Source organism: Capra hircus, chromosome 26, assembly GCF_001704415.2.
Source record: "Capra hircus breed San Clemente chromosome 26, ASM170441v1, whole genome shotgun sequence".
Classification (NCBI taxonomy): domain Eukaryota; kingdom Metazoa; phylum Chordata; class Mammalia; order Artiodactyla; family Bovidae; genus Capra; species Capra hircus.
The window spans coordinates 35,970,613-35,991,044 of record NC_030833.1 but is presented as its reverse complement, the minus strand read 5'-3'; the positions used below and the strand labels follow the sequence as shown (position 1 = coordinate 35,991,044).

The window sequence follows — 20,432 nt, the reverse complement described above, 5'->3', positions numbered from 1 at the left end:
GACCTGGCGGGGAGGGAGGTTTCCTGGAGGAAGTCCTATCAGGAGACTTGGCAGGGTGAGTAGCCCTCAGGTGAAGGTTTGGAGAAGTAGGGTCAGGAAGGGAAGAGCTGCAGGCTGAGGGAAAAGCCAGGTCTGGCATCCAGAGGGAAGAAGTCCTAAGCCAGCTTAGTTACTCATGGGTGGCGGTGGCTGTTGTTTGGTCGTAAGTCATGTCCAACTCTTCGCAACCGACTCTTTGTGACCCCATGGACTGCAGCACACTAGGCTTCCCTGTCCTTCACCATCTCCTGGAGCTTGCTCAATCTCGTGTCCATTGAGTCTGTGATGCCATTCAACCATTTCGTCCTCTGTCGCCCCCTTCTTCTCCTAGCCTCAATTTTTCCCAGCATCAGGGTCTTTTCCAGTGAGTTGGCTCTTCACATCAGGGGGCAAAAGCATTGGAGCTTCAGCCTCAGCATCAGTCCTTCCAGTGAATAACAGAGGGAGGAAGTCCCAGGCCAGTTAGGTGGTTACTCATGGGTAGTAGACACTCCTTTTAGTGTATTGATCATTGCCCAAGAGGTAGCATTTCACACACCAGCTTCATCAGCAGGTTAATGCCTTTTGGATGCTGTGCTTACATGCATGCAGCTGCCCCCAGGTAAGGAGTGCTGTTGGTTTAAAGATACTTAGCTTAATGGTCACAAGTGCAAGGGAAGAAGTGGGTATCCAGTCCCCTTCCTGCTGAATTGTCTGTAGAATTCTAATTTCAGCTCTAATGTGTTTTTTAAAAATTTATTTGGCTGTGCCAGGTTATATTTGCGGCATGTGGGATCCCTGACCAGGGGTCGAACCCAGGCCCCCTACGTTGGGAACCCAGAGTCTTAGCCCCTGGACCACCAGGGAAGTCCTTCTAATGTCTGTTTTTGATTAGCTAAATATAATTCAATTAGAGCAAGATTTTAAACTTGTTAGCTGAAAACTTATCCAATGGCTAACTTAGAAATTGTTTCCAGTTGTTAATAACTATAGATTGTTTCATCAGCTATTTTAACAAAGAATATTTTTAAACCTTTTAAATGCCCCCCTCTTCCTTCTACCCTATCTGTAACTGATTCTTTTCTAGAGAGATTGGTTTTGATTTCTGCCATGAAAGGGCTGTGAGTCACCTGCTGGGTCTCCCCAAGGGTTCACGCATCTTCGAGGAAGATGTACTCTGTGTCTTTCCTTTGGGTCCATTCGCTTTACAGCCTGCCTCTACTATGGGCTCCTTAATTGTCTCTATGCCTTGTGGGCCTTTCCATTCCTTAATAACAGTAATTAACGTTGAGCACTTGTTGTGTGCCACAGCCTCAGGGCTGTCTCAGAGAGGAGCAATAGGCACTCGAAGAGGGGGAAAGGGAAGCAATCAGGCATGGCACCATACTAACTGCTTTCATATAGGATATTCCTTCTGATCCTCTCAGAGAACCCTACTTAGTGGGTGATGTCATCTACATTTTGCAGATGAGTCACAGGCCTGATTTCACACAGCTACTACGAGGAACAGGTAGGATATCAACCCACCTGTTGGATTCCAAGCCCACGTTCCTTCTATTTCCATATCTTGGGGAAACCACCCAGGCCGTGGGCCATGCTGTGGCCCAGCTCGTGTGCCATTAAGACAGGCTGATCAGGATCTTCTTGGGCTGCAAGGCAGATCTGGAACTTGAGGGATCTCCAGGTCTAAAAGTGAGGCTGTCACCTTGAGCTGTCCTCAGGGGTTTCCTGTGATTCTGATTCATCCTTATGCAGACCATCACTTCATTGCTTCAGCCAGAGATGCTAGCTTTCTTCACTCTCCCGGGCGTCTTGGCTATTGCTCCTGTGGGCAGCACGGAATGATGCTCCAGAGGCCAGGACCAGAATTAAGGAGACCTGCATTCTAAGTACCTCTGTCTTTCACTTGCTGTTTGGCCTTCATTGTCCTGCTTATCCAGCTGACTCATTTGCAAAATGCTGTTCCAGTCATAAACCCTAGCTGGTTGTCTCTACTGGTTGCCCTGGGTTTGAAATAACATAATGTCTGTAAAGGCAGGCTGAAAAGTTGCCTAATCTACAACCATCAAAAGGTACTGTGTCGGCCCCAGGAGGGACACATTACCATGGAGTTGACTCATATTAATAATAGGAACTTAATGTGTGAGTATTGGACACGGGAATGAAAGAAACTCCCATCAGGAGGTGAGTTCAGAGAAGAACTTCATATCAGCAAGTCTGGTTTCCCTGTCAGGCAGACAGCTGCAATACATAGTAAAGAGGACTCTCTCTGAACACTCAGCTAACACAGCGTGTCAGCCACAAAGCATTATGGCTCCTATATAAGAAAGTACTGAGAAGATTACACCTGACAGGATCCCACTGATTACCCAGCTACCTGCCCCTTGGAGAGATGATGAAGATCAGAAGCACTGGTGACCAGATAAAATTTACATGTAGGCAGAGGCAAAGCTCAGAGTATTCGACTTCTCAAAGCCTGTTTACACTGTGTATGTGGGAAAAGGGAAACCCTAGAATACTTTTTATTTAGATATGCAAATAAAGTCTCCCAACAAAGATTCTTGAAGGGTTAGTTATCATGGACTTGGGGAATACATATAGTATGTAAATATATATAAATTAATTTATGCCATTTTTTTTAATGTTTATTTTTTGTCATGCCATGTGGCACGTGGGATCTTAGTACCTAGACCAGGGATCAAACCCATGCCCCCTGGGTGAAAGCATAAGGTCGTAACCACTGGACCACCAGGGAAATCCTGGGGGATACTGTATTGACAAGATGAGGACCTCTGCTGAGGCGAGTACTGCATATATGGAGGGAAAAGTGACATCAAGGATGTTTCTCACTGTATTTGTTCATTAATGAGTCCATTCATTCAACCAGTATTTACTGAGCACTCACAACTGTGTGCCAAGCACTGGGCTAAGTGGTGGACCAACAAGCCCCTGCCTGATGGAACTTCCAGGCTTCCTATAACCAGACTTATTCTGAAACAGCTAGAGAAGGCATACCGGGAGCTGTTTGAGGCAATAAGATGGAGCTCAGCCGTAAGAACTCCTGAGAGGGCTATGTCCGCTAACATAGTAGACAAGCGTGTAACAGATGAGTTTCAAAATGCCGTTTCTGTGAGCATCAAGCTTGGCAGCCTAGAATTTTAGAAAATTCACCTGTTTGCACAGAAGGGAGAAGGGTCAGAGAAAGGAGGCCTGCCAGGAGGTTGCTGCAACAATCCAAGTGTGAGGTGTCTAAAGCCAGGGGTAAAGCAGTTAGAGTGGAGAAGAAGGGTGTCTGTCTGAGTCATGTTCCAAAGTATCACTGGCTGCCTGGTTTAGGGAGGAAGAGAGGGAAAGAGGTAAAGGTGATGCTGAGGTTTCTAGCCAGAACAGCGACAAATCTCTTGTGTGACCGTGAACAAGTCAGTTCACCTTTCTGAGCCAAATTCATCTGGGCCTGGTTACTTTGTTTCCTTACTTGCTTGAGTAAGAAGTTTATTCTCGGTATCTGGAAGAATTGAGAGTAGGGTCATTTGGTCTAAAATTGTCAAGTCACTTTTCCTTGGGCTTTAGACTGCCCTGGGGACTCTTTCCCACTTCCAGTGCTCAGCGCCTTGGTCTCTGCAGGTGGGGTGTTGTAAAGGTCTCTAACATGTTGGTGTGAGTTAACAACATCTGCTCTGCCCTCATGCTGCAGGCACACCTCCAGGCAAGGTAATGATCGGTTTCAAGACTGGTGCGCAGCAGTTAGCTTAGAGGGGGTTGTCCAGGGCGCTGGTGGGGACACTGCATGTGGGAGGGTTCCTCATGTGGAGGTTCAGGTGGGCTTCCTGAAGGAAGCACCTCGAGAATGAACGTGACTTGGCCAGAGTTACCAGGAAGAGGAAATAGCATTTACAAAAACCTGGAAGTAAGAGAGAGGAATGAGCAGGTGATAGACGTGGGACGCCTGGAAGGAGCTGTTTCCACTGAGTGGCCAGGCTCCTCCTGTCTTTCCAGAGAGAAGTGCAGGCCCAGGCCTCGTTTACCAAGGAGAGGTGGCCTGTGACAGGCTAGGAGGTAGAAGGAGCTCTTCTTCGGAGGCTGTGGTCTGCTTCCTCTCTCCTGAGTGACAGTGTGACCCCCACAGAGGGGGTCTCAGGGCCCTCAGTGCTTTCATGAATGAAGTGAGGACTCCTGAGTTCCTGTCAGTGCCTCAGTTCTGAGGCTCTCTGAAATTATTTTTAAAGCTGAGAAAAAAAAAAAAATCAAGCAACTACTGAAAACAGATTTCAGTCCTTATTAGGTTGCAGAATGGGAACAGAAACATAACCTGCTATTGAGAAAGAATTCAAGGAACCATTTGAGAAGAAGCATCTTTGATATTGAGTAGATAAAGGCACTGTAGCAATTTCAAGTCAATCCTGAACTTGAATTACCAAAAAGCAAGAGATGAATCACAGTAGAAATCTGAGGAAGGAGAGAAAACTGCTCCTCAGAAACAAGTGGGCATTTGAGAAAAGGGACTGAGCCCCTCCTCGACCCGTCCACCAGGTGGGGTGAGTTTCTTGGTAAATACGGTGGCCATGGGCTGGCACAGAGATGTGACAGGGGCCACAGACCTGCATCAGAGAGCTTGAGCTCCCAGGAGGGGCTGCCCATGTCTGCCTGGAAGTTGTGTGGCACAGAGCGGGCATTAGATGCTAAACGGGTAGGGCCTTCGAGACCAGAGGCTTTGTGGAACTGAATGCCAGCTGAGCTGGGCAGGACCAGCATCTGACGTGTAGTGGGGTGTGTGTGTGGTAGGATGTGTTTGTGGGGGTGTGTACTTGGAGTTGCCTGGGGACCTCTGAGGGCACGGGCCAGAATCCCTGAGGAAACCAGACAAGTGGGCCAAGCAGCTGAGCATTTATCTGCCCTGCCTGCTGAGAAGTCACATTCTGACAAGGAGTCCAGGGAAGAAGAGAATAGGTTTCTTCTACACCAGCGTCACAATATGAGCCAGGCGGAGTCAGGCGTCCTCATCATCACTTCTTCATCTTCAGAACAACAGCAGCAGCTGTAATGGGCCAAACATTAAGCTAAGTTCATTATCAACATTAGTTTAAGCCTCACAACAACCCAGCAAATAGGCATTATCTTTATCATCCCCATTTTATCCATTTTTCCTCCAGTGAGGCAATGGAACCTCAAGGAGGTTGAACCTCAAAACTAGTGATTTGCAGACATGAGGATTCACATACATTTTCCTCCTTCTCTTCTGTGAGACACAATATGAATTTTTTCCAGTCCCAATCAGTTGTACCAATGTGCCATGTTCCCAGGAAAGAAATACTAATAAGCAAGGTTGTTTTTAGATTTTATTTTAATAATTTAATAAATGATGTCTTTGCATTCCTATAATTTGCGTTTCTTTGATAATCATTGAAGAGTACAGTGTTTATACTATTTATCCTCCTGGGAGAATTGTATTCCTTTTTTTTTTTTTTTTGGTCTATTGCTAGCTCAACCCACTCCAGTGTTCTTGCCTGGAGAATCCCAGGGATGGCGGAGCCTGGTGGGCTGCCCTCTCTGGGGTCGCACAGAGTCGGACACGACTGAAGTGACTTAGCAGCAGCAGCAGCAGCTGTCTCATATCACAGATGAAGACAATATAACCTGGAGAGTTTAAGTGACCTGTCCAAGGTCACACAGCTAGTTATTGGAAGGACCAGAGCCAGAACTTACCCACAGGCTCTCTTGACTGCTCTCTGCCCCATTGCCTTGGGCTGAGCTCCCAGGGCCCCCATCCTGCCACCTCGGTGGGGGAGGGTACTTGAAACCTCGCTCTTTTCAGGGGCTGTCCCAGGGGGAGAGAGAACAGGAAGCAGCTCCTTGAAAAAAGCATCCTGACATGAAGTCCTTTCTACAAAAAGCCCTGGAATCTCTTCTGATGAGCAATAGACCACCTCTCAGACATTAAAATAACTAGTTTGTTTTGGGAAAAAAAAAAAAAAAAAAGGTGCAAAGAAGAAAACCAGTGGAGGAGGTAGGTGGCACAGATTTAAAGAATTCTCACTGGAGATTTTAAAAGCAAATATAAAAACCAGCTTGTAAACTGCCCATCACAACCCAGAGATGAACCCACCTGAGATCTCCCTGGGGCGTTTGGGACAAGAACTGCTATTCTGTGAAATCTGCTGTTTAAAGAGCACTGGCTGCCAGGCACCATGCTGAGCTTCCCGAGGATTCTCACTTATGCCTCATGAGCAAGTGATAAGAGAGATACTGCTATCATTATTATCGCCACTTTATAGATAGGTAAACAGGCTTTGAGAGGTTCAGATATATTTTTTCAAGGTCACAAGATAAGAAGTGGCAAAGTTGGGGCATGTACTGGGGCCTGAATCCAAGGTTTGCTCTTAATTACTTATGCTACCAGATGCCCTGAGGTCGTGTCTCAGCCAGTGAGTGGCAGCAGTCCTCCGGCTGGCATGCATGGGGACAGTCCTTATGAAGACAAATTATCCCAACCACTTTGAATAATGGTCTAGAAAACAGCATCCCAAAGACCAGGTTTTCAAGACCGTTATTGAGTTTCAGTAATGGAGGCGCAAGACATTTCATTGTAGGTAACAGCTGGAAGTGTTGAGCTGGAATGACCCAGACTCAAGCATTGAAGCATCTTGTCTCACCTGAGATCTTACCCTTCCCCCTATTGTGTGTGTGTGTGTACACACACGTACACATGCACTCACACAGTCACTTACACACCAGAACAGCTAAGAATAAATAGGTTCAAATAGCTCAAGCAAACATTTGGCTGAAATGACAGACTCTGAAGCTGACGGGCACTATGCCAAGGCATTCTAATTTCATCTCTGCAACAAACTCATATCTCTTTTTTAAAGGGATGTGTCATTTTGATTTCAGCAGTCTAGGCAGGAGGTTTTTCAATGTGAATTCCTCCCAGCCCTTCCTAAATAAAATGAAGAACAGCTGAGCCTGGTCTTGTCTAATGTATGGCTTTCCGTGGTACTTTTATGAGTGAGTAGTGTAAGCAGAGAGGAAGTAGCCTTTAAGAGAATCAGTGTGCGGCTGCTCTCAGCTGCCTAGTGTTGTCTCCAGCAATGAAGATTTATTTTATAAACACGTACATAGTGCTTACTGTACAACAGGTGCTGTTCCAAACAATGTAGCAATAGTAACATCCTCATCACAACCCTGTGAGGGGGAAACTGAGGCAGGACAGAGCCCAGTAGTTGTTCAGCTGTTCCCCACCAGGGACCTGTTTCACGGAAGACAATTTTTCCATGGGCTGGGGAGGGGAGGATGGTTTGGGAATGATTCAAGTGCATTACATTTATTGTGCACTTTATTGCTATCATTATTATGTCAGCTCCACCTCAATCATCAGACATTAGATCCCAGAGGCTGGGGACCCCTGGTTTACCTGAAATCACTTAGGTGGGAAATTGGTGGAGCTGGGCTCAAAGCTCAGGCAGCCTGGCTTCAGTCCCGGTTACTTGTGGATAGTTGAAAATTACATTTTCTTCTAACATCAAGTCAATTATCCTCATGCAGGACTTTTCTCACACAGAGAGTAAGCCTGAAGTTCACGCATTCCGTGACCCTGAAGGGAAAAAGAACTAAACTCCAACAAGCATTGGGAAATGAGTCAGAGTCTGTTTATTTTGGTGATTTATTTTGTGAGAGCAATCTGTTGAATGAATGAACGAGGGAAGCGTGAGCTTTTCACAGCTTCTATGTGGCTACTCCAATATTTAATAACTCATTTCTTTTGATCTTCTAAGCCATCTCATTGAAATACCCCCAAATTCAGATATTATGGTTTATAATTGGCCTTCAGCCCCTGTCTGCATCTGGCATGGTGGACTCAACTACATCTCACCCTTTGTGCATTTGACCTCTTACTCTAAAAATAAGGGCCAGATGAATGCTTATATTCTTTATAGAACAGATGATGGTTTTACTGGACGAGTGTGGTTTATACTTTAGAACAGCTGCATGCATGGAAAGGAATTATTTGAGTAACCCGTTTTCAGACCTTGATACATACATTTGGCTTTAAATTCAATATGCAATTTCTCAAAAAGAATAAAAATGTAAACAGTCTTCTCATACATTATCCTGCACATCTGAATCCTGCGTTTTAATGGTTTCTCTTGTGACTGGTGTATAATACACTGGTAATAGGAAAGGAAGTCCCATTCACTTGCCTCTTTGGAATGACATGAAAACTGTAGCATGTTAGAGTCGACAGGGGACCTGGAGATCATCAGGGGTGACCCTCATTTATATGTGGATTCAGAGACCCACAGAAGTTTGGTTCTCCGGGGCTCCTCCAGTCAATGGTAGTAAACATGAGGCTGGAACCAGCTCACCTGACTGCAGGCCAACAGAATTGGCCGAAGCTGAGATAAACTCTAAAAAGCTGGTCTCCAGGGGTTCTCTGGCCACCACTCCCTGCCTGGCAGTGCCAGCCTCACCCCCTTGCCAACACAAGGGATTGGCTGTCTGTCCTCTCAGCCCTTAGACACCTCTTCCAGGTTTCAGACCTGGGGTCGTCCTTTTTGTGTATCAGGCCCTCATTGCCTGAACACTGCATTGGCCTCCTCACTGACAGCCCTGGTGTTCCTGATCACCTCCTCTCAAAACACATAAAACATTTTTAAGACATGTAACTATCATACCCCAAAGGCCAGTCTTGATTCCATCAGACCTTTTCTAAAATACTGTTGTCCGCTTCATTCACTGATGTGCCCCGACCATCTGGAACAAAATCTGGCACGTAAAAGGCACATAGTAAATATTTGTTTAATGAATAAATGACCTCACTTCCTACTGAATAAATGAATTCTTACTCCTTAGCCTAGTGTTTGAGGCCTTTTATCACCTGGCATTCATCTTTTCCCACCTTCCCCCTTCTATCCTCTGGTAATTTAAAATGGCAACATAGAAGATATTCTTTTAGGCTAACGATTTACGGAGTGTTCATAAGTGTCAGGCCTCTTCTAACCTCTCTATATCTATTAACTCATTTAATTGGCACAAAAACTCTATAATGTGAGTATACTATTATTAATGACATTGTACAGATGAGGAGAATGAGTCGCAGGTTAAATTGCCTGTTGCTTCTAGGATGAGGCACAGCTGGGATTCGAACATGGGTAGCATGGCTTCAGAGCCCGCGCACGTAACCACTGTGCCATAGTTAGCTCTCCTGTTTATTCTATTTTTTAAAAGAATTTTTTAATGTGGGCCATTTTTACAGTCTTTTACTGAATTTGTTACAATATTACACTGTCTCTCTTCTGTTTTGGTTTTTTGACCACAAGGTCTGTGGGATCCTAGCTCCCTGACCAGGGATCGAACCCACACCCCCTTGCACTGGAAGGCAAAGTTCTAATCTGTGACCCACCAGGGAAGTCCCCTGTTTAGTTTACTTTTAATTACAAATTCCAACAATCTAGAAATATCAAAAGTAGAAAGTGACAATTGTCCTTTTCTCCAAAAAATTGAGATAATCCACATGTATCCTTTTAGATGGCTCTCTTATGTTTAAATGAATAGTTATATTATTTTAAAACTAAAATGGTTGATACTATACATATTGCAACTTGTCTTTTTCATTTATTTTATTTTTGAGATTTTTTTTTCTTCTTACTACACGTATTGCTACCTTACTCTTTTTCACTGTTACCTACTATTCCATTGTATAGATATACCATAATTTATTTTATCAGTCATTGATGATGAACATGAACACTTCCTTAAAAAAAGGAACAGAGCTGCAATGAGCATCACTGTGCTTTCATCTGTACGATGTTAATATCTCTATCAGTTTAGATTCCTAAAAACGTGGTTGCTGGATCTCAGGGTATATACACTTAAAACTATGATGGATATTGACAAGTGGCCCTCTGGAAATTTTGTGCCAATTTATCCTCCTGCTAATGGTGTCTTGAAGTTTTTGTGATTTTCCTTACTTCCATGTACAAGTTCAGGAAGTGAGCACTAGCTCCCTCCCTAACAGTTCCCATCCTGAGAACTCCTGTTCTCTGATCTTTATGCCTCTCTTTCTGTAGAAAAGTTATTTTGTCTTCCTACACTGTTTGGCTATAATCAAACCCTCCCTGACCCTTCTCTTCTTACCTGTGTGAACTCTGTCTCTCTCTGTCTCTTTCTGTCTCCCCCCAACCCCTCTACCCTGCTTGGTTATGCAACAAGGAAATAGAGATCCTCATTCAGGCCTTGATTTATTGGTTACAATTTTCCTACCAGGGAACTTGGAGATTACATAGAGAAGAGTGAACTCTGTGTTCCCGACTGTGAGGATGAGTCATGTGGTGCTGGTTGGAGTTGATCTTCCCAACGTTGCAGTATCAGTGTTTGGCTGTGTAGGTGAAGATGTCATTGTCATCTCACCCAGCCTTATTTAGAACACGTCCATGTTTATGATTAAGAAAGAAACAGAGGGTTACAGTGGAAGGCAAGACAGGAGAAAAGTCTTTTAACTGATGAAGGGGATGGAAAAGGAGGGATAAAGGCATGATGTTTGCTGGACCCTCCCTTTGTGCCACCCCCCTCGCTTGGTGCTTTCAATACATTATTGAATTTAATCCTCCAGTGAGAATAGACTAAACAGCTTAGGAATGTTCTGTCTGGAAAGAGAAAGAGGAGGATGTGAACAGTTACTAAAGTCATAATAGACTTCCTAGCAAAACTACTAGGAAGAAGCAAAGATAGCCCTTGGAGCTAGAGCAGAACGAGTCTAGGACAAGACAAAGGTACTTCTCAAAGTGGCAAGTAAGTGGTGGACTCTGTAGCCACAAGTGTGGTGCCAATGGAAACATAGATTTGTTTTTTAAAGGTTTTTAGGAAACGACAAAGTAATGAACTGCTACTGGCTTTCTAAAGAAAATTAGAATTTTGGAGGTCCATACCATTCCTTGATGTTAAGGAGTCCAAACATGCTTTTGGCTCTAGTGTTCATGAAAGTGTTTAGGTTAGTGGTGGGTAGAAGGAGGGCATTCTGCACTTTCTTCATCTCACTTTAAACCAGAATTGCTCTACTTCTCATCTTTTATAAATTCTCTGCTTCTCCATGAGGTTTCACTTGAAAATATTTTTTGTTACAAAAAAGAAGTAATAAGTCATTACATTTGATTTCACTGGAGATGAGCTGTGGGGCTAACCCATCATAGCAGATCTTACCTGTGGATCGAGGCTCCACCGTTGCTTCTCTCCATAGAAGAGGCCAGGGCCTGCTGGCCTTGTAGTCCATTCCTGACCCCGGTCATGGGAGGGGAAGAAAGAGAGGGCCCACGCAGCAGTAGGAACTGTTCCCTGTTACTGGAGGAACAAACCCAGTGTATTCGTAAGCCCTCCCAGTCCCCACCGGACTCTGCCCCAGGCAGGGTGTGAGCTCAGCTGCTGTTGTAGCGCCTCCAGGACTACAAACTGCAAACCTGCTGTTTGCCCAGGAGGAGGAGTCAGGGAGGCCTTGGCCTCAGCCTGACTCATAGGTTCATGCCTCCCCTGTGCTGTTCCCCAGTTCCTGGTTTAAGTCCTACTCTTGCCCGGTCTTTCCCTTGAGCTCTGAGTCAGAAGACAAGGGTTGAAATCTCTGCTTGGCCATTTTGCAGCTGTAAGGTTTTATTTTATCCTGAACCTCTCTCTAAGCCTGTTTCGTGTATGTTTCTCATGTATTCCTGTTGGGTGGTTATGAGGATTGATTGAAATATGGCAAGTAAAGCACTTAGCAGAGTGCCTACAGTGAGGTAAACCCTGAAATGGGGGTGTCAGTGGTCAGAGCTGCTGCTGATGTATGTTATTTTTATGCCTCCCATCATCATTGCTAATATCCTGTGATAGACCTGTGACTTGGAGGAGACTTTGGTTCCTGCCATGAGGCCTGATTCTGAACCACTGATTCTCCCCCTGGACACCTTCCTGCTTCTTTCCTGTCCCACAGCTCACCTGATCAATACTGACTCTTCTCTCTTTGTCTGTATTTGAGTTGACATCATAAAGGACAATTCACAGGAAAACACAATAACAACTCTCTTGGTGCTGTTATTGCATTTAGAGAAGTACACTGTATCTCCAAAACACTTCACATAAATGGTTTCATATTTGATAGATTTCCTTTTTTTGAAACTGAACCCTTCAAATGTCAGTGACAGAGCCAGGGGCTGGCTAGTGGCATAGAGAAGTAGAAACACAGGTCCTCCGGTTGCCAGCGTCATACCATTCCCTGCCATCGTTGAGTTTACAAATCAAGACATACTGCTTTGCTTTCTATTAAGATATACCTGTAAATTTTCCTTTGCGTCTGGGAGCAGGAAGAGAGTGAGAGTTCAGTTCTGCTTCTCTGTAGTAGTGGTGGTGGTTTCGGCACGAAGTCATTTCCGACTCTTGCAACCCCACGGACTGTAGCCCACCAGACTCCGCTGTCCCTAGGATTTCCCAGGCAAGAATACTGCAGTGGGTTGCCATTTCCTTCTCCAGGGGAGCTTCCCGACCCAGGGATTGAACCCAGGGCCCCTGCATTGCAGGCAAATTCTTTACCAACTGAGCCACCAGGGAAGCTCTAGCCATATTCTAATCAGCTGTTAAAACTGAGGAAAACTGGGTCTTTATGGAAAAAGAAACATTTTATCTTTGATCTATTCTTGTTCCAGAATGGTCCGGATTTATCCCAACAACAGCTGTAAAGATGTTTGTCAAAATTTTGCATTCCCAAAGGCCTGAATACCTGAGACAAAGAGAAAGTACAGTCAAAAAAATAAATAAAAATAAAATACGTAAACTGCTTTAATAAATAGAAAAGTCTTATGCTTGTAAGACAGACTTTCTAAGTAAAATCATTTTGCCTCTGTAACCAGTAGATCTTGCCATCTTAAGAGCACATTATGTCTCTTTGTGCCAAAAATCACAAGACCTTCCGTTCTTGTCCTTATGATCCACTGCAGTGCTCTATTCAGAGTAATGGGATGGAGCCGTTTTTTTTTTCCACTCGTTTGAAGTTCCTCAAATGGAGACACTTTTGGTTGCAGGTTTGGAGTATTTTCAAACCAGCGTAGAGCCAGGATCTAGGAGAACTTTTCACACGACTTTCGATGTTTTGGATAGACTCCTTGGACAAATTCGGTTTGCATTGCAAAAATTATGGAAGGAGTATAGACCCTTTCTAAAATTCATCCAGGAAGTAACCACCCATGTAGAGAAAGTTTTATGCTTAAATATGTGTATCACAAGCACTTTTATAGTAGTGGAAAACAGGAAACAGCTGAAATTTACACCAATAAGAGAAGATTGCACTACACTGAGGTTTGTTCTTGGGAAGAATCGTACAATGAAAGTGATGTCTTTTAATATTACAGAGAGCAGTTTGATTGTTATGAAGAAAAAGAAGAAAAATAGATTGTATTTAATACAGTCACAATTAGGCAAAAATATATAGTGATGTGGTATCACATGCAATCTTTTACTTTATTCTAATTTTTCTATATTCAGCATGAATTTTTATAATTGGGGGGAAGTTTTTTAAAACTGAAAACAGAAGCATTATCTTTCTTTGTTGGTAATCTTGTGTTTGTAGTGCTGCGAAGGCATCTTTGATTTTTCTAGACCAGTATTTCTCAACTTCAGCCAGTTTGGGGTTGGAAAATTCTTTGTGGCAGGAGCTGCCCTGTGTCTCCCATGTAGCAACATCAGTGGGCTCTCCCCATTAGATGCCAATAGCATGCCTCAGTTGTGACAACCAAAAAATGTCTCCACATTTTCCCAAGTGTCCCCTAGGGGCAAAATAACTGAGAACTGCTGTTCTATAACTATGTACTGATACTCCCCAAATTCCCACCTCCTATGCAGGAAAAGAGAGACCAGAGGGATGAGGGGCAAGAAAGAGAATGTCTGGAGATTGATCTGGAGGGTTTTGGTAAGAGAGTTATGCCGGAAACTTGTAAAGCATTAGGTCAGTATGGTCAGGAAGAGGGGGCAGAGAGAGAAGGGGCTCCTGGAGACCCTTGGAAAGGGAGGCAGCTGCTGGGCAAAGCCGCACAGGCTGAGCTGGCCCCACAGCATACAGTTTTCAACAAGGAGGACATAATGTCCAGCAGTCCAAGGGCCATCTGCATCAGGGAGACCTACCAAGATGAAGCAGTGTCCATTCAGTTGTGCACAATGATGGAAAACCTAGGGATTCTTTCATTCATGAAATACTCCTTTGTGGCAATAAGTAGCAAGATTTCTTCCAGTTACAGGGTAGGATTCTAGGAGACGACCTCAGCCCCTTGCAGGAAGAAATGGAATGAGGATAGAGTCTGAGCAGACTTGGAAGGACAAAGATTCCTGCAGCTCAGGTCACAGGAAGGAGGTAGAAGATTGACTTCCCAGCTAGGAGTGAAAACAGATGCACTGGACTGGAGACTGTGGAGGCTGCACCGAAGAGCTGCTGCTGCTGCTGCTGCTGCTGCTGCTGCTGCTGCTGCTGCTGCTGAGTCGCTTCAGTCGTGTCTGACTCTGTGCAGCCCCATAGATGGCAGCCCACCAGGCTCCCCCGTCCCTGGGATTCTCCAGGCAAGAACACTGGAGTGGGTTGCCATTTCCTTCTCCAATGCATGAAAGGGAAAAGTGAAAGTGAAGTCTCTCAGTCGTGTCCAACTCTTAGCGACCCCATGGACTGCAGCCTACCAGGCTCCTCTGCCCATGGGATTTTCCAGGCAAGAGTACTGGAGTGGGGTGCCATTGCACCGAAGAGCTAAAGCTCCTTAAATTTCCCTTGACTTGGAGCAGGATTGTTCTCATAACTAGGGCAGCACAGTGCTCTCAAGTACATTAGAAGGAGCACAGCCTCAGATAAGGAGGAGGACCGGGCGAGAACACTGAGGGCAGTGGTGAGTCAGAAATGAGATTGTTCAGGGTTGGTTATAGACAGAGAGCCTCTTTTTTCCGCCCTTTCTTTTCATATTTAAAAAAATTATATTAGAGCACAGTTGATTAACAATGTTGTATTACAGATGTAAAGAACAGACTTTTGGACTTAGTGGGAGGAGAGAGTGGGATGATTTGAGAGAATAGCATGAAAATGTGTACATTACCATGTGTGAAATAGATGACCAGTGCGAGTTTGATGTATGAAGCAGGGCATGCGAAGCCAGCGCTCTGTGACGGCTGGGAGGGACGGGGTAGGGAGGGAGGTGGGAGGGGGGTTCAAGATGGGGAGGGGGGACACAGGTATACCTGTGGCCAATTCATGTTGATGTATGGCAAAAACCATCCCAGTATTATAAAGTAATTATCCTCTGATTAGAATAAATAAACTTTTAAAAAATTCTAGAAACCCCCCCCCAAACAAAAGCAAAACAATGTTGTGTTAGTTTTAAGTGTATAGCAGAGTGATTCAATTATACATATACATATATCTATTCTTTTTCAAATTCTTTTTTTGTTTAGTTTGTTACAGAATATTGAGCAGAGTTCCCTGTGTTATACAGTAAGTCCTTGTTGGTTACCCATTGTAAACATCCTAGTGTGTACGTGACACTCCTAACCTCCTGATCTCTCCATCCCACATCTTCCCCCTGGTAACCATAAGTTCCTTCTCTAAGTCTGTGTGGCTGTTTTTGTTTTGTAAATCAGTTCATTTGAATCCTTCTTTTTAGATTCCCCATGTAAGTGATACCATGTGATACTTGTCTTTCTTTGTCTGATTTGCTTCACTTAATATAGTAATCACTAGACCCATCCATGTTGCTGCAGATGGTATTATTTCACTCTTTTTGATGACTGAGTAATGTTCCATTGTATATATGGACCACATCTTCTTTCTCCATTCATCTGTTAATGGAAATTGAGGTTGCTTCCATGTCTTGGCTACTGTAACTGTTGCTGCAATGAACATGTATCCTTTTGAACTATGTTTTTCTCCAGATGTATACCCAGGAGTGGAATTGCTAGATGATATAGTAGCTCTATTTTTAGTTTTTTAAGGAACCTCCCTCCATACTGTTCTCCACAGTGGCTGTACCAGTTTACATTCCCACACACAGTGTAGGAGGGTTTCCTTTTCCCTATACTCTCTCCAGCATTCATTGTTTGTAGATTTTTCAATGATGGCCTTTCTGACTGGTGTGAGGTGATATCTGATTGTAGTTTTGATTTGCATTTCTCTGTGAAGAAAGCTGAGCTTTCTTTCATTGATGCTTTTGAACTGTGGTGTTGCAGAAGACTCTTAAGAGTCCCCTGGACTGCAAGGAGATCCAACCAGTCCATTCTAAAGGAGATCAGTCCTGAGTGTTCTTTGGAAGGAATGATGCTAAAGCTGAAACTCCAGTACTTTGGCCACCTCATGCAAAGAGTTGACTCATTGGAAAAGACTCTGATGCTGGGAGGGATTGGGGGCAGAAGGAGAAGGGGACGACAGAGGATGAGATGGCTGGATGGCATCACTGACTCAATGGGCATGAGTTTGAGTGAACTCCGGGAGTTGGTGATGGACAGGGAGTCCTGGCGTACTGTGATTCATGGGGTCGCAAAGAGTCGGACACAACTGAGCGACTGAACTGAATAATTAGTGATGCTGAACATCTTCTCATGTGCCTTTTGGCCGTCTGTGTTAGACTGGGACCTTTTTACTTGGTGCTGTAAGTGGAGAAAAGAGAAGGCTAGGTTTTCTATAGGAAGGATCACTAGAAGCAGATCAAAGAATATGCACTTTTTGTATTTTGATGGGTAATGCTAAATTACCTTTCACAATAACAGTATAATAATGAATAGGTGAAATACAATTGTGGTATTTAATGGTGCTTAAATAAAAGATTTATTATTTTAGAAGTTTATAAATGTTTATAGTTGTCGCAACTTTGTTTTTGTGGCTTGTTATGGATCATATCTCTGATTTATATGATGTCCTGTCTGGAACACAATCCCTAATCATAAGACATTTCCTATGGGAAAATAACTTGCTTATGACAATCTGCTTTATAACATGCTTTCCAGAAATAATGCATGACAAAAAGTGAAGGTTTTCTATAAAGTTGGTGTTTATTTTATCTGTTTGTGAGTTATTGTGCTTTTCTTTTCCATAATGGCTTTATTTGGATTTATTTTCCACCCTCTACTACTAGAAATATATATTTAATAAAGCCTGAAATGCTCTTTTTTAAAAGTTTATGAAGCACAGATGGATTTGAAAGTCAACGGTTAGGATTGAGTACTGTATGTATCTTCTATGTCATGAAATAAATGCATTTGATTAGTTTGAATAGTATGAAATTTTCATTTTGTAGCTCAAAACAATCAAGAATCATCAATTTCATTTAGTTCAGTCTAATAGTAACATTGGCTATAAAGAAAATTTTAGTGAAATGAATATTCTGGTTTTTATTGCTTTCTTTAAAATTTAGATTTATTTCCCTGAAGACAGGGTTGAAAACTTGGATTGTGTATCATTCTGGGCATGGCTGGAATTCAACCAATTATTCTTGCTTAGAGTGATTGTTTCCGTTGGAATGAGAGTTCTCAACCTTGGCTGTTCACAGAATCATATTTAAAATCGGGGAACATTTAAAAGATGCTGATGTGACCCACAGTAGCCTGATAAGTAAGAACCTGTGGGGTGGGGTGGAGATGGGCAGGGCTCCTGCCTTCTTGTTTCTCAGGCGACACAAAGCCACAGCCTGGTTTGAGAACCGCTGCACTAGAATTTCGGAGAAGGCGATAGCACCCCACTCCAGTACTCTTGCCTGGAAAATCCCATGGACTGAGAAGCCTGGTGGGCTGCAGTCCATGGGGTCACCAAGAGTCGGACACGACTGAGTGACTTCACTTTCACTTTTCACTTTCATGCATTGGAGAAGGAAATGGCAACCCACTCCAGTGTTCTTGCCTGGAGAATCCCAGGGACGGGGGAGCCTGGTGGGCTGCCATCTATGGGGCTGCACAGAGTCAGACACGACTGAAGCGACTTAGCAGCAGCAGCAGCAGCACTAGAATTTCACGTTAAGGAGACTCAGCAAAGCTTTTCTATGCCTTAGAAAAACAAAAACACACCACCACTGCTCCTAATTTATTTCCCCAGCTTGCTTTGGACCAGCAAGGTCCAAAAAGAAACTGGCGGGGGGGGCGGGGAGCAGGGAGAAATATGTTTACATCAAACCTGTTTTGATTTTCATTCAGCTTTTGGTTTTCGTTCAACAGAGCATTTATTGGATGCCTAGCATAGGCCTGGTCCTATGGCTGGGTATTTTGAGGAAATAGATTAATGATGAATGAAAGAAGAGTTTGGGCCCTTTAAAAAGCAGGAAGGGGACTTCGCTCACAGTCCAGTGGTTAAAACTCTGCACTTCCACTGCAGGGGCATGGGTTCGATCACTGGTCCAGGGAACTAAGATCCCACATGCCACAAAGGCAAAAAAAATCAATAAAGAGTGAAGATTAAAAACAGAAACCAGGTGATGATATAAAATGTCCAGAATAGGCAAATCTGTAGAGATAGAAGGTATGTTAGTGGTTACCTAGGCCTGGAGAGGTTAGAGAAGTGAGAAGTGACTGCTCATGGAAGTGGGGTTTCTCTTTGCAGTAATGAAAATGTTCTAAAATTAGAAATTAGTACTGAGCTTCCCAGATGGCACTAGTGGTAAAGAACCCACCTGCCAATGCAGGAGACGAAAGAAACCAGGGTTCGATGCCTGAGTCGGGAAGATCCCCTGGAGAAGGAAATGGCAGCCCACTCCAGTATTCTTGCCTGGAGAATCCCATAGATAGTGGAGCCTGGTGGGCTCCGAGTCACAAAGACTCGGACACGACTGAAGCAACTTACCATGATGTTTCCACAACTCTGTGACTATACCAAAATTCATTTGTGGTATATTTCAAATGGGTGAATCTCAATAAAACTGCTGTTGAAAAAATTAAAAAGCCACAACTATGCTTCACTAAGAGGACTTCACACTAAGTGAATTAGGAACAGCAGAGAAGAAACTTTGCTGTCCACCCATTCCTTTCATATTTGAAAGAGCTTAAAATGGGGGCAATAAGGGAGCAAAATGATGCAGAGCCTGCTTGGAGGCATTTAGCGCTCACCTATATTCCAGGTAGCATCTGAGTGTACAGGGGAAGATGGGCCAGAAGCCATGCGGATGTCCTGGGACATCCAGTGGGTGAAAAAAGACCAGAACTCACTGAGTCCCAGACAGTGTTCTGTGTGCTTTATATATATGAATAATCACCACCCAATATCCCCAGTTTACTTCAGTGAAACTTGGGTGTAGAGAAGGTAACTGTCCCAAGGTCATACAGTTATTTCTAAGAAGCAGCCTTAATACTGCCTTAAGGAATGGGTAGGTTTCTAATAGGAATGTGAAGCTAGAGTTATCACATGACAGTAGGGCCAAAGGGAGATGGAGAATAAGCAGCTCGTTTTGGCAGGAGCAGTGGGTTCGGGTAGGGTGATAATGGAAAATGATGCTAGAAGGATGGATGGAGAGAGGTTATTGAGGAGCTCTCGTGACCATGCTAAGGCATCACCATGGAAGACCATCAGATCAAAGCAAGGCCCTGTGGAGTCTTCTTGGTGCACAGGTGTGTGTGTATCTGAATGGGTGTTTCTCTGCATCTACTTACAAGCAGCTATGAGCGTGTTGTCTGGCACACCACCTTGTTCCTTGCATGACTCCAGGTGTGTGATGGGCACACCACAGTATCCAGCAGCCCACCTGGCCCCCGATGGCCGCTGGGGAGCAGCCACCAAAACGGAAGTCATAGTGATCTGGGGGAACTGAAAGCTTCCATAGGACCTGACTTTAGAGCATAGATTCTTTGCTGTGATAGCAAAGTCTCAGCCCAGGGGAACTCCTCAGGCCCAGAATGTTCAGGATGTTTAGCATCAAGTCTCCTGGACTAAGAGGCAAACTCTCCAAAGGGAAAGAAGAGTCTGTTTTCAACTGACCCCCTCACTCTCCACAAGATGGTAGCAAGTTGGGTTTCCCAGCCTTTGTCTCCCTTCCCTCTGGGATGCAGTGACGTGGCCCACAGCAGCAGAGGAGGGATGGACATTCAGCCTCTCAGGCTGACAGTCTGTTCCTCAACCCAGATCCACGCTTCAGAGCCAGCAGCTTTTTGTGCCCAAGAACACATTCCTTTCTGCTGTCCTAGCTCAGTTCTGCCCATCTTGGGACTTAGTTCCTTGGTGAATGTGTTTTCGTGATCTCTCCCTGGTCTGACTTCAGTCATGCTTGGGTTTTATACCAAGCCACTAGTATGGTAATCTCCACATCACCTCAGATAATCAAGGTGATCGCAGTGCAGCTCTTCCCTTATTTCTTCATCCTCAGACCTTACAGTAGGTTAATTCTGTAATTCTGGTGTGCTCTAATTTTTTGCCCTCACATGATTCTAGGCACGTGGTGGCCACCCACATCCCAGTGAAA

General features: G+C 44.2%; 1 protein-coding gene and 1 long non-coding RNA gene across 3 annotated transcripts in view; one reads left to right on the top strand and one right to left on the bottom strand.

Annotated features, from left to right (window-relative positions):
• PLCE1 (phospholipase C epsilon 1) overlaps positions 1-20,432 on the top strand; it is a 376,851-nt gene that overhangs the window by 135,609 nt on the left and 220,810 nt on the right. The window lies entirely within an intron of this gene.
• Positions 4,887-8,772, bottom strand: LOC108634027. The gene is made up of 2 exons (XR_001917313.1): positions 8,688-8,772; positions 4,887-5,053 (listed from the first exon to the last, which is right to left on the bottom strand). It is a non-coding gene; the product is annotated as an uncharacterized LOC108634027 (long non-coding RNA).